Source organism: Bemisia tabaci, chromosome 7 (genome assembly GCF_918797505.1).
Source record: "Bemisia tabaci chromosome 7, PGI_BMITA_v3".
NCBI lineage: Eukaryota > Metazoa > Arthropoda > Insecta > Hemiptera > Aleyrodidae > Bemisia > Bemisia tabaci.
Window position 1 is genome coordinate 4729622 of NC_092799.1, and position 13516 is coordinate 4743137.

The 13516-nt window shown below is 42.2% G+C and overlaps 1 protein-coding gene across 1 annotated transcript in view; it reads right to left on the bottom strand.

Annotated features, from left to right (window-relative positions):
* The window catches only part of eIF5 (eukaryotic translation initiation factor 5), a 45755-nt gene that overhangs the window by 24643 nt on the left and 7596 nt on the right, over positions 1-13516 (bottom strand). The window lies entirely within an intron of this gene.

The window sequence follows — 13516 nt, forward strand, 5'->3', positions numbered from 1 at the left end:
GCTTTCCCGAGCCGCGGCCGAGCTTCCGCGTTTCCCCAGAAGGAAGCGTGCGAATCAATACCTCGGCCGTGTCGCGGGACCCGGGAAAGCGCCTATGTAAATCCCGCCGCCGCCTCCCCGAGCTCTTAATTGCTCCGTCCTCCGCCGCCGCATCCGCGGGGCTTTTCACGCGCCGTCGGGGCGAAAGAGGGTGGTGCCGTTGCCGACATCTTTCAAAGCTCTTCATGACGTAAGCGGGGATTCTACTTCGTTTGCACGTATTCATGCTAAATGGAACTGTGTGCAAGTGGGAAGATGGGGTGTGCTCGGTAGTGGTCGGGCAATAAGAATGAATGGGAAATATATTTTCTCAAAAAGGAACTATTACATCCACAGACCACATTCTTTCTTATCCAGCTTGCACGAGCACACCCCATCTTTCCACTTGCGCATAGTTCCTTTCCGCATGAATACGTCCATTTCGACTTTGACGTTCCATGTATTTTCCCTCATTGGTTGCATAAAATGGACCGCGTTTATCAGAAAGGAACCAAGCCACATTAGTTGGACGTATTTATGCTGGATGGAACTATGTGCAAGAGGAAAGATGGGGTGTGCTCGTTAGTGGTCGGGCCACAAGAATGAATGGGAAACATACAGCGCCAGTGACATCAGCGGCAACTACGATCAACGACACGGTCTTTAACTCATGAGCCCTGTGCACAACGCTCTTGTCACATGCTCACGGCTTACGAGTTAGCGCTCAGTTCCATTTGATTTAACTGAAAATCCCGTTTTCCCATTTTTTCAAAAGGCACTATATCCACTTTTACATTGTTTCTTATCCAGCTTGCACGAGCATACCCCATCTTTCCACTTCCGCATAGTTCCTTTTTAGCATAAATACGTCGTTATCGCCAAATTCAACCAGGCAATTTCATTTTGCACAAGAGAACGTTTGTGCAAATTCCTTAGAAAATTTTGAGGAATTCGCTTCGAACTATGCAGAAAATTCACTGAAATTTGCACAAAAATCCGCATAACCATTTTCATGTGAAAAAGTAAGTTTCCAATTAAATTTGGCAATAACTGATGTGACTTGGTACCTTTCTGCTTAACGCGGTCCGAATATTACATCTTTACAACTCATCCGTCACAAGACGAGAAATCCGGAATTTAGAGTTACGTATTTTATGAACGACCCAAAGATGTTCAAAGTTTAATCTTTGTACAGCTTTTAACGGCATAAAAGGAAAAAATTACTTCCTCTATACCCGCAAAGGGAGCGAGAAAATAAGGATAGGTGGAAGCATTGTCGACGTTTTGCAGGATTCAAGATAGCTTTCCGATCCTATAAATAATCAAGGACTTTTCATGGAGTTCTAGATAATAAAATCAAAGACTTTTGAGGAATTTTCATGGACTGCCGGAAGAAACTTTGACCGAACTTTCAAAGACAAATACGAAGTGGGGAGTCCTCGAGGAAGGCTTGAAAAATATAAATTTTCCCTGTGAAAGTTCTTAACTGCTCCGTCCTGAGCTGTCGCACAGTGGAGTCTACGAATCGCGAATTTTCAGGAAAATCAGTGGATATTTCTCCTCCAATTTTTCACAGGATTCCGTTCATAATCTGATGTAAAAAGTCTGAGAATTTCAAGGAAAAATATTCATAACTTTCCTCGTAAATAAACATTTTATCAAAGGAAACTTTGCAACGTCTGAAGGTCTATACAGCGTCTTACTCAGCATGGCAGTATATCGTTGGCCAAGAAGCAAAACCGCGTATTTCAAAATTTTGCTCCTATCTTAATTTCTCGAGGGGAAACTAACAGACTTCATAGCTTTAAGATTTACACAGAATATTCAGCTATCAGCGAAGACAAATCTACGAGGTTAAATGAAAATTACGTTGAAGTATTTTCTAACGAACAAATTGAGTTTGGCAAAAATTTTGCAACGCCGCAAACGGAGATGCGAGGTTTCGCTCTTGGAGCATCGGTATACTTAGTGTTTCTCCGTGGTTTCCTCGATTTTTCTCGAGGAATTCCGAATTATTCGGAATGCACTTGCACATAAACGCCACGAGAGCTCTTCAGAAAACTTTGTGATGAGCATCATCTCGAGAATACCTGGACGTATTTCTATCAAACGGAACTATGTGCATTATGACGTGAGCCCTGTTACGCTTGTATCCTTATGGGTCTTAGGGCTCATGTCTTAATGCCCATAGTTCCGTTTGGCAGGAATACGTCCATGTGTACGAGAGACACGTTTCCCTTCGGGGGTTTCATTTTTTTAGCGGTCATCTTCGTCAAAGCGTTTTATTCCACACCCTTAAGAAGAACTCTCTCGATTCAATGGACCACTGGACAAGGTACAAATTTAAACGTTTTGATACATGTTTCTTAATCAAAATTTCACGTAAAACACGATGCACATAACGAAAATTACCGATATCAACTCCTTACGAAGATAGTTAATGATTCTTGATGCGTGAGTTCAAACTACCCGCTCATAAAAACTCAATGTTCTACGTGATTCACATCGGGCGCTAAACGTTATCATGACAGTCTCTGCGATATAAAAATCTGGCAACCTCAATCTTGACGCTTTGGCTCAGCTATTGCAAATTGCTTATGGTTTGAAAAACTTATGGTGGGAGATGCACATTGTTCGATTGAGAAGCTTGCTGAAACCGTTGTAGCGCGTGATTTGACTCACGTAGAGCTTTGAGTTTCTTGTGAGCGGGCAGTTCAAATTCCTCGTAACCAATGTGAAATGATTACGTTAATATCTTCGTTAGGAGTTGGTTTCAATAATATTCGTGGCGCGAATCGTGTTCTACATGAAATTCTGGTTAAGAAACATGTATCAGATTGCTTAAATTCGTACCTTGTTTAGTGGTCCATTGGACGTATAAAAGGAACTACGTGCATAAAGAGGCAGTTCCTTTTAACATAAATATGTTCAATTGTTCAAGGCGTTGGTTTGAACCCAAGGGATGAAAAATTCTTCTGTCAGTAAAATCAATGTTTTGGAAGCGGATTATGTCGCAAGCAATTACCAATCGCCGGTGGTTTGCAAGCCAATTGTGAACAAAGAGAAAAGCACGTTATAATTAAAAAAAACCGGAGAAATATTAGAGGGCTGATTGTTTTCCCTTCAGTGTGAGTGAATAGCCACTTTTTCTCCTAGAAAACCATGATGGTTTAGGATGATCAGGAGAGTGTGGTGAAATCCGTGATCATAGTTAAGTTTGGATCCGACAGGCAAATAAACTAACTCCGCGACAAGGCGTGGAGTATCACAAAAAATGAAGGCGCTCAAAGTCGAGCTCGTGCTTTTAACGGTCATTACCATTAAAACTTCATTGTTCCAAAGCGCAATGCTTCGATTTATCGAAAAAACACGATAACCGTTCGCAAATTGCTGGCGATTCCTAGTTGTCCGCGACAGATACTAGTCTACTGAGACGTTTCGACGTTTCAGTGAATAGTTCATGTATAATTGTATGAGAGAGAACTACGAGGCAAATCTAGAAATTATGCTAAATTTTATCGTTTTCAAGACAAAAGCAAGTAACTACGCTGCAACGTAGAGAAATTTTCGCCCAAAAATTGAACTATTGAACATTTCGGGCGTACTGAACGTTTTTAAGGTTTTACAGATTTTTCTTCTGATTACGCGATAAATCTGCTAACATACATTCAGACATTGCAGACATATTCTTGCTGCAAATTGAATTCATTGAGTAAGCTGCACGACCCTGGAACAACGCTACGTTCCTTCGCCTGAGATACGACGATTCAATTGGTCGTAAAAAAACCTTAAACTTTCTTTTCCACAAATTCGGTCAGTTGTCCATCCATATGAAAGAGAGCTTTGGCGATTGTGAAACTTCACTACCGTCATCTTTAAAGAAAAAAAATTAGAGTCGATTTTTTTGAAGTAAAAAGCCCGAGAAACTCAAGCTTGCCGGATAAGTTCGATTCTGCACCACGGTTGAATGGCTGATCTGGAGTCGGGCGAGCAAACAACTCGCCGATAGGCGCTGTTGACTCGACAGAAATTTTGATAGCTCGACCCGCTAGCTTGTCGTTTTGAGGTATTTTTCATGTACTTAGACAATTGCTAATTAAGGTGAGTAGCATAGGGTTCCGGTAGAGGGGGATGTGTGCGTAACTTGGAGAGGGGGAGGTGATGGCGGGTTTAAAAAGGAAGCATTTTGACTAAATTTAACGGCAAGGAATCGAGTTACATTAAGTTATGACAGAGAGAAAAAAAGGTAGAAAGTTTTCCGCCTCCATAACATTCACAATCAGTGAAAAAAATGAACTTTGAGTCCATATTTAGATTACTACAAATTATTCATTGGCTTTGATTTTTTAGCAAGAGAGAGGAGTTCGCTAGTTAGTTGAGCTTGAAATCGCGTAATACTTATTTTTCTTTATTCCCGTTTGTGACTTCCATGAGCCCCGTTGTCTCAGCTCTCTCCGTAAAGGGACTCTAGATACCCGGTGAGCCTGGCCTGAAGAGGCGCAACCTTTAAAAAATCGAAGGTAGGCAGCGAAAACGATAATGGATTTTTCCACTTGAACGAAGCCGTCGCGCGATGACGGTCACCGAAGGCTCTTCACGACGAGGGAGCTCGGGGAATCGAATTGTCCACTTGGGAATTCTGCGATAAATCGATTGATTTGCTATTTAAACCCATGCACAAGGATCGATAAACAGGGTGTTTGCAACCAACACCTTAATAATCGATTCTTCACCATGGCTTCGAATGGGGGAATATCGACAATCGATCATTCACGCCTCGCCACTGACGTCAACACGAAGACGAGGGTTTAACGGAGCTTTCGCACTTCAAGGGGCGGTAGCAACCCCTAGCTGCGTGGCGTGAATTGCGATGTATCGATTTTTATGCCATTTAAATCTATGGTAAAGAATCGATTATTTACGTGTTCGCTGCGAACACCCTGTTTATCGATCCTTTTCCATGGGTTTAAATGGCACAACAATCGATATATCGCAATTTACGCCGCGCCACTGGCAACCCCGCGTCAAGCCTATACAGAGATTCTCCTCCGAGAGGAGAGAGCAGCAACTGTTATCTTACCAGGGTGTCTAGTATTTTTTGATTTTGAAAAATCCTGATATTTACCTGATATCTTATAAAAAATTCCTGATTTTTTCATGTTGAAAATTCTTGATATTTTCCTGATTTTTCTTTGAGTAATCATCGGAAACAAAGACGGCGCGACGACTCTGGCACGGTAGGCAAAAATCAGTAAGACTTCTCTTCCGATTTTTCCGATTTTCCTGATTTTTTCCTGATCGGCCAAAATTCCTGATATTTTCCGGTTTTTCCTGATGCTAGACACCCTGCTTGCTTGCAACGGCGTTTTTTCATGATATCTCCGCGGAAACTTAACTGAACTCAAAAACCTTTGCACTCCGGATGGCGAACGTTTTTCCTCACGTACAGGAAAATTTGGAGATGATTCTTTACACAGTTACTCAAAACAGTTAGTTTGCTAAATACGTGTATACGTAGAACATTAGAATGCTTGCGCAAACTAGTAACCAAAGTTTAAAATATGAGTAAGCTTTTATTTGGCCACTTAGAGTAACATCATCAAAAAAAGTGCAAAATGTCTCAATTTGTTGTCTTTCAAGGAAATAATAGCGTGCCTTGGAGATGTACCTCGGAGAGCGAGGGCTGGGTCCAAAAGGCTTCGTGCGTTTTTTGCGACACGATAAATCGATTTGATAAGTTGGCGTTGGTTGTTTTGACAGCAATTAACGTCGTTCACGTGATTCATAGAGTTGAGCGATTGATAAATTCGCCGATCGGAGCGGCGATTGTTTGCTTCGTTTGAGTGGGCTTCCAAGAATGGTGGCGCGGCCGTGGATTTTTCGAATGGGAGGAAAAGTTCCTGAATTTCCCTTACAACAAGGTTGCCACAGAACATACACGGAGAAAAAAATTTCGTGCGTGGGACCCGAAGTTTAGGTCATATGGATCTCTGAAGTTTTCGGATTAAGCATCTGAACTCTTTAGGTCCAGCTGCTGAGGTTTGGATCACACATCTGAAACTTCAGTTCTTACATCTGAAGTACTTCGGTTTTCACATCCGGAAACATCGGTTCTCACATCTGAAGTACTTCAGATGTTAGAACTGAAGTTTCAGATGTGTGATCCGAACCTCGACAGCTAGACCTAAAGTGTTCAGATGCTCAATCCGAAAACTTCAGAGATCCATATGACCTAAACTTCGGGTCCCACGCACGAGGTTTTTTTCTCCGTGTAGGGACGTAGGGTACTTAATTAATGTGCTCAAAACGTTGGCACAACCACAACATCGCTATTAGCTGGCCCTCCGTCGCGGAACCGATTTTTACGTGGCACCCGGCTCCAGGAAAAATTCCCTGACCCTTGACGGAATTTCCTGATTTTTCCCCATCGCTCGCCACCCTGTCGATAGACATCTTCGGAGGGAGACTTTTTTGTCACTTCTGTTAACTTTATCGGCCATACTTTATCTTTCGTAAAAACTTTTAGAAAAATTTTTGGTAAAAACTCTGCAGAAAAATCGGTAAGAAAAAGTTTTCACAAAACTTTGAAGACTTTTTAGACCGGGCTCGTTCAGCTCCTCTTTTGTCGTGCTAAGGAAGAACGGCGTATGAAAATTCAAGAGTTGCCACATTTTATCGGATATAATGTGTATTTTTGAAGAAAGCTATGGACATTTTTCTTTGGGATTTTCAGTATTTTAGAATAAATTGCGAACAAAATGTTTGAAAAATTTGAAAAAATATACACACAATTTTCCCCAAAAATTCAAATTTTATGGAATTTTTTATGGAAAAATTTTGGCAATGCCTAGAGGTTTATAAGGCGTTTTTCCTTAGCACAGCAGTATTGGCCCAGATGCCTCTCGCGGGGGTTCAATAATTCAAGCGAGAGTGGACGAAGGCCGTCACACAGTGGATCGAATCAATTAGAGAGGTCGGACATGAAATTTTTGACTAAGACTGCAAATTTTGATGTTTATTTCGTCACAATTTGAATTTTGTAGAGTGATTCTGGTAGAATATTTCACGAGGAAACCAATGGAGCCACTTTTAGAACCTCAACATTTTGTGTAAGCGGAGTTATGAACGTTTAAAGTTTCCAGATTTTGTCCGACCTCTAGCATTGACTTGATCCACAGTGCGTCATGGGAAACTCGCAATCGAGAGCCCGATTCCTCGTCCTTGTTTATCATCGATGGAATCCGCACTTACTCGATTACTCGGTTCTTGGGGGCGCACAGTGGATCGATCGAGTCAATAGGAGAGGTCGGACAAAATTTGGAAACTTTAAACGCTTATAACTCCATTTAAACATTTCAAGGTTCCGCAGGTGGTTCCAATGGTTTCCTCGTAAAATTTTCTATCAGTAGCACTTCTTAAAATTGAAAATGCGACGAATCGGACATGAAAATTTGCAGTTTGAGTCAAAAATTCCATGTGAGACCTCTTTAACTGACTCGGTCCACTGTGGGGCGCTGGATGGCCTACGGTTTGCGAGTAACCGATGACAGGGAGAAATCAACATACACTTGAGACGAGTCTGCGGTCGGCCGTTGCGACTCCAGACCGAGATGATAGCAGATCAGGGATAAATTCCGATGCATCGAGAGGTGACTCTCCAGTGCAAGCACACCGTGCTAATGGAGTTGTTGCATGTGTGAGGGATTTGCGATTTGACCGTTGATTCTTATGTAAAAGTTGGCGAGAAACACGATGGTTCCACTGGTTTTCTCTGAAATCATCTCCCAAGCTCAAAAAAAGCTCTCAAAGTGAGGCCAAAATGGCGGGGATATCCCACCCTACCCTGAGAGTCCGCCTCTACATCAAAACAAACTCTCCATGCAAAGATAGGGAGCAAATACATTGGCAGGGTTGCCACTTTATTTGGGGACTCCAAAACTGAAAACACGGCAACCCTGCTAATGAATTTGCTCCCTATCTTTGCATGGAGAGTTTGTTTTGATGTAGAGGTGGACTCTCAGGGTAGGGTGGGATATCCCCTCCATTTTGGCCTCACTTTGAGAGCTGTTTTTGAGCTTGGGAGATTATTTCAGAGAAAACCAGTGGCACCATCGCGTGTTTCTCGCGAACTTTTAATAAGAATCGATGGTCAAATCGAAAATCCCTCACATATGCAACATCTCCATTTTAAGCGAGAACGCCATGAGGTTTTGCCAAATTTCCTTCGACAAATCACGAATTTTCAGGAAAACTCGTGAATTTTTCACCTCCGATTTTTCACAGGATTTCGTTCGTAATTTCATCTAAGAAGTCTGAATATTTCAAGGAAAGATATTCATAACTCTCTTCAGTGTCTACTTTAAGTGGCTAGTTTCTCGTTGCATAAAAATAAACTCCAATAAACGGCTAAAGGAGGAAAAACGAGCGAAAAAGAATCAAGAGCAAGGCAATGCGGGATTTTCGCTGGCCTCTCATAATTTCTGACCGCGGAGATTTTGAGCTTTCAGAACAGCGAATAGGTTTCTCGGAGGAGTCCCTGATCGGTCCGTCCAGACCGGAAGCTTGGACGGTCTTTGTTTTATACGGGCGTTCCGCGACAAGAATACGGGTCTGCTGGCTCGGTCTAGGCTGATGTGGGCCTCTCTGGTTAACGTGACCTACGATCCATCAATATGCATGCAAATAAAAATAGGTTCGATCTCAATCATCATTCTCTATAATATAAAATCGTAAGAGTATCGCTTAACGTATCACGCCTGAGCACGAAGCACTTAGGGGGTTGGACCGCGAGGCGGTCAGGGGGCGTAGTCCCCTAATTCGAAATTAATTGGATTACTTTTTGCGATAAGGAACCACTATCTCTGGCGCTCCCGTAAAAGCACATATTTGCGTAGGGAAACCAATAGCATGTATGTTGTTTCTACAATGGGCCAGAAATAGTGGTCCTTATTGCAAAATGTAATCTAATTGATCTTGCAGTTCTCGGAAATCTGTTTCAGATTTCAAATCTTCCAGAGTGTTCGGTACGACGGTGTGGAAATTCATTAATTTTGGGAAATCGATAGAGGTATACTTATACCGGTGTCGAAACTGTGGCGATAAAAACAAAAATTTTCCGATCGAACACGTCTGAAACCCATGAAAAAACCATTTCCCCGATTTTCTACATCAATTTAACAACCTACTATTTTCAGCAATGGGGTCTCCGGGGCTCTGTCCCCCATCTTAGGGGATCAGTTTTTCGGACAGGGATGAGTCGATTTCGGAGTTATTAGTGTTAATAGAGTTGAAAAAATGTGTATTCTTTTTTACTTCGAAAAGATGATTCCAAGATTTTGACGGAAACCTCGATTTATATAATCAGGATCCGACACGGAATGCAGCGGGATGATAGCAGGGCCGGATTTATCTACTTGCCGCCCCCTTCTCATTCGTTTAGAAACATCAATAAAAACCATTAAATGAACGTGCCAGCGGGAGAGGGGAGCATAAGACGCGTTTACTAGTGTTGAACACATTTTTGGGGAAGCCCTGTCACCACTACTAGCAAAAGTTCACGAAACTTTGCGGGAAAGTTAAGTTTCGTAAACCTATCTCTGTGTGGACAAGGCATTCCATTCATAAGAAATGAACGAAAAAATTATGAAAGAACAAACATAAATGTGGATAATAATTCTAACTTCCGCCGCCGCACCGCCGCGCCTCGCAGACCGCACTGTGTTTGACGCAATGCGTGAAGTATTCACGCAGTCTTGTAGGCGCTATGCGTTTCACGCTGGTCGCACTGTGTTTGCCGCAATGCGTGAAGTATTCGTGCAGTCTTGTAGGCGCTAATATGTGTTACATGCCGATCGCCGAGCCGAGGACTTCTCCTTTTCATCTCAAGTCCTCGTCATCATCTCTCTCTAAGTCGCGCCGTTCCAGGCCAAATTGCGTGTTTGGTTTCTCTCTTAACTAGACTAATTAAATGTGCTGTCTCTTGTATCACTGAAAGACGACAAAATTAGAAATTACAATACTCTCAGGAAATGAGAGATTTTGTCGCCTTTTCTCGTTTGTAATTGTTTTTTTCTGAATCCAATTTTTTTAACCTACATTTAAAAAAAAATTGCAAAATTTGCCACCCCCTATAGATTTGCCGCCATGGGCCGCGGCCCATGTGGCCACCCCCTTGTTGAAATTCATAGACAGTGCTACAGACAAAGAGGGCAAAAGGGGTGAGGAGCGACATTGACGGATCCAGCAAATTGGCAACATTGTTTTTCTCCATTTTAAACCTATGGAAATACATCGATTCTTGGAGGGGCCAGGTGCTCCGATAAGAGTCGATTATTTAACATCGGTTTAAATGGAGGGAATCTGGAGTTGCCACATTGCTAGATCCGCCTCTGGGAGCGATCCTACTGGTGGTTGCAATGGACGAGGCAAGTAGGTAATAGACTAACTGACGGCAACCCACGAGAGACGATGTAGGTTTAGTCCATAATTTCCTTCCTTGGTCTAGGAAACACCCATTTCAACCAATAGGATTGCTCTAAACTCCGTATGTCTTCTTTTTCAATCGCTTCGTCCATCGAATTCAACAATCAGCCCGCTGGGGGAGCTTCGAGACTCATGAAATTCGGATATCTTGGGTTTGATTCCCTATCTGATCTTGCGGCCTGCGACTTCGTTTGGCCTAAAAAGAACGAAAAAAGAGCCCGGCATGGCTGCATAGTCTGGGACACCCTGTATACTTTTGCCAACTAAAGAAGTGAGTAACCAACAATTCCTTCACTTTTTGAGGCTTTTCTCCAGCTGTCCGAGTCTTAAAATTGGGGTTCCTCTCACGCAAATCATAGCATTGAAGAATAGAAATTAAAAATCTGGCAATCAGAATGTTGATTAGATTTTCCGACTGTTTCTCTTGTTTATCGATGATTCGAAAGCCTGTGAAGAACAGTCCTCGTCAAAAAAAAAAAACTATTCGGAGGTTTCTTAATGAATAGTTCAAGACGAGAGGGCACTTAGGTTATTTTACAGCGAGTACCACCACGCAACACCTCTTGGCGCTTACAAGTTTTCGAGTTTCCACTCTTCTATTTTTCTCAGTTCCCACTGCAGTCGCCCCCCCCCCCCCTTCGCGGGAAGGAACATGTTCCCATCGATATCAGTAATGATAATACGAAATTCAGAGTTGAAACTAAAAAAGGAAAAAAAGAAGAAGAATGAACAGCAATTTGAGTGGTCAATGCTGCCAACTCTCCGAGCAATCTCGGTGGAAAAAAAAAATATTCACGCGAAATATCAAGGAACGTAACTCCATTCCGAGGTTGCAAAATTGACTAAAAAAAATCAATTTTTTACGAGAATCAAACCTGCACGATTTTCGCTGAAAATTTGTCTAAATTAATTGGGAAAAATTCCGGTCAGGATTTCTCAAAATTCACCTAGTAAAGATGAAATTTGCGCGGAAGAATCTGGCAACATTAAATGTTGCCACACGTAAAAAATTAAATTGCTGATTTAACAATTTAATTGCTAAAAAAAAAGGGGCTGCAATATTTCGACGTGGATTTCACAACATAAAAATGCTACTTTAACCGCTATTGTCAGATAATTTAACCCCGGGGGTGGTTAAAGTAGCATTTTCGTGTTGTGAAATCTACGTTGAAGTATTGCAGTCACTTTTTTAGCAATTTAATTTTTTCCGTGTACGTTATTTCGCGGGAGAGACGACGAGGTGTGGCAACGTTGCGACGATTAACGAGTAGCGACGGGAAACGGAAGGCGGTAACCACCCCGGGGGGGGGGGGGGGGGGGGGCACGGTAGCTCATTGTCACAGGGCGAGAGGGAGGTAATGCACAATTAAGTTGACGGTGTAAGGCGTTATCACATGACAATGACAATAAATCGGTTTTTAAAAATTGAGCTGTCCGTTTAAAAATAATTCGAGCGGACCTGCTTGGGTACGCTTTCGCCTGCACGATTAGCTGCCGCGACGGCTCGAATAATAATTAATTGATAAGGCGTTCGATAAGAGCAGAGCACTCCAAGATAGCGCCGCACAGTGGAGCGATTCATCGGGAGAAGTCGGACGAAATGTGGAAACTTCGAAAGCTCATGTCTTGAGTTAATACGGACCGTAGATGTTTTACAAGTGGTGTTGTTCAGGTATTTACGCAACATTTCCTTCGAGAAGCACCCCACACAATATGAATTACGACAAAACTAGCGTAAATATTTGCAATTTTGGTCAAAAATTCGATGTCTGACCTCTGTATTACGCTCGCCCCATTGTGCGCCGGTCGAACCGAGCCGCGGGCCTCCTTTCCAAGACGGAGGAATGGAAAACGTCCGACGGAAAAATGGATTTTTCTCGCGCGGTGAGCGAACCTCGATGATGGCGCGAGGTTCGACGCGGAGAACACCGCGACTGCGGACTAATTATCAAAATTGATAGACAAAATAAAGATAGACAAAGAAAACAAAGAGAGCATGGATTTCTCCAATTTTTTGAAACGGGTGGTTTTCATCAATTAAAGGGGGAAATGGTGGACTATGGGCTAACTAAAGGGTCTCTCATAAGTGGATTACATTTAGCAATAAGGAATCAATATTTCTGGCTCATTTTAGGAACAACATATATGCCATTGATTTCCCTATGCAGATACGTGATTTTATGGAAGAGCCAGAGATAGTGGTTCCTTATTGCAAAATGTAATTCAAGTTACCGTTAGTTAGTCATTACTTACAACTCCTTCATCAATAACTATCGCAACCACCAACTGCACTGACAAAGAAAGTATGGTAACATCCACTGTAAGTATACTTGATTTTTTATACAGAGATACTATTTAATGAAAATAACTAGAATTAAAGCAGTCTTCATCAGAACTCAGGTGATACTTACCATAGCATGGTAAATGCTGTATCTAAGTATCTGGTGTTTATTATGATACTCGTATCACTGTGACAGAGTATGGTAAAATCTACCATGTTTTTTCTTCAGTGTGCCACCAATTTAGGATCGCTCCCATTCCCTCTATGTTTTTTATCCATAGCTTTGTCTGTCAATTTCAATAATCGGTCATCTGGTAATGTTGATTTCCCTCCGTTTAAAAACATGTTCAGTAATCGGTTCTTAGTGAGGCAAGCTGTCTCAATATGTCGATGGCATAAGTCGAAAAATGCGTATCTACAATAAGCCACTGGAAAAGAAGCGAACAGCATCAAGGCCGGATTAAGGGGGTGGCCACATGGGCGGTGGCCACATGGGCCGCGGCCCATGGCGGCAAAATGTAGGGGGCGGCTTTTGCAATCTTTATGAATGTAGGTATCAAAAAAGAGAGAAAAAAATCGGATTCAGAAAGTAAATTACAAACGAGAAAAGGCGACAAAATCTCTCATTTCCTGAGAGTGAAAGTATAGTAAGTTCTAATTTTGTCGTCTTTTGGTGATACAAGAGACAGCGCCTTTAATTAGTCGAGTTAAGAGAGATCTAAACACGCAATTTGA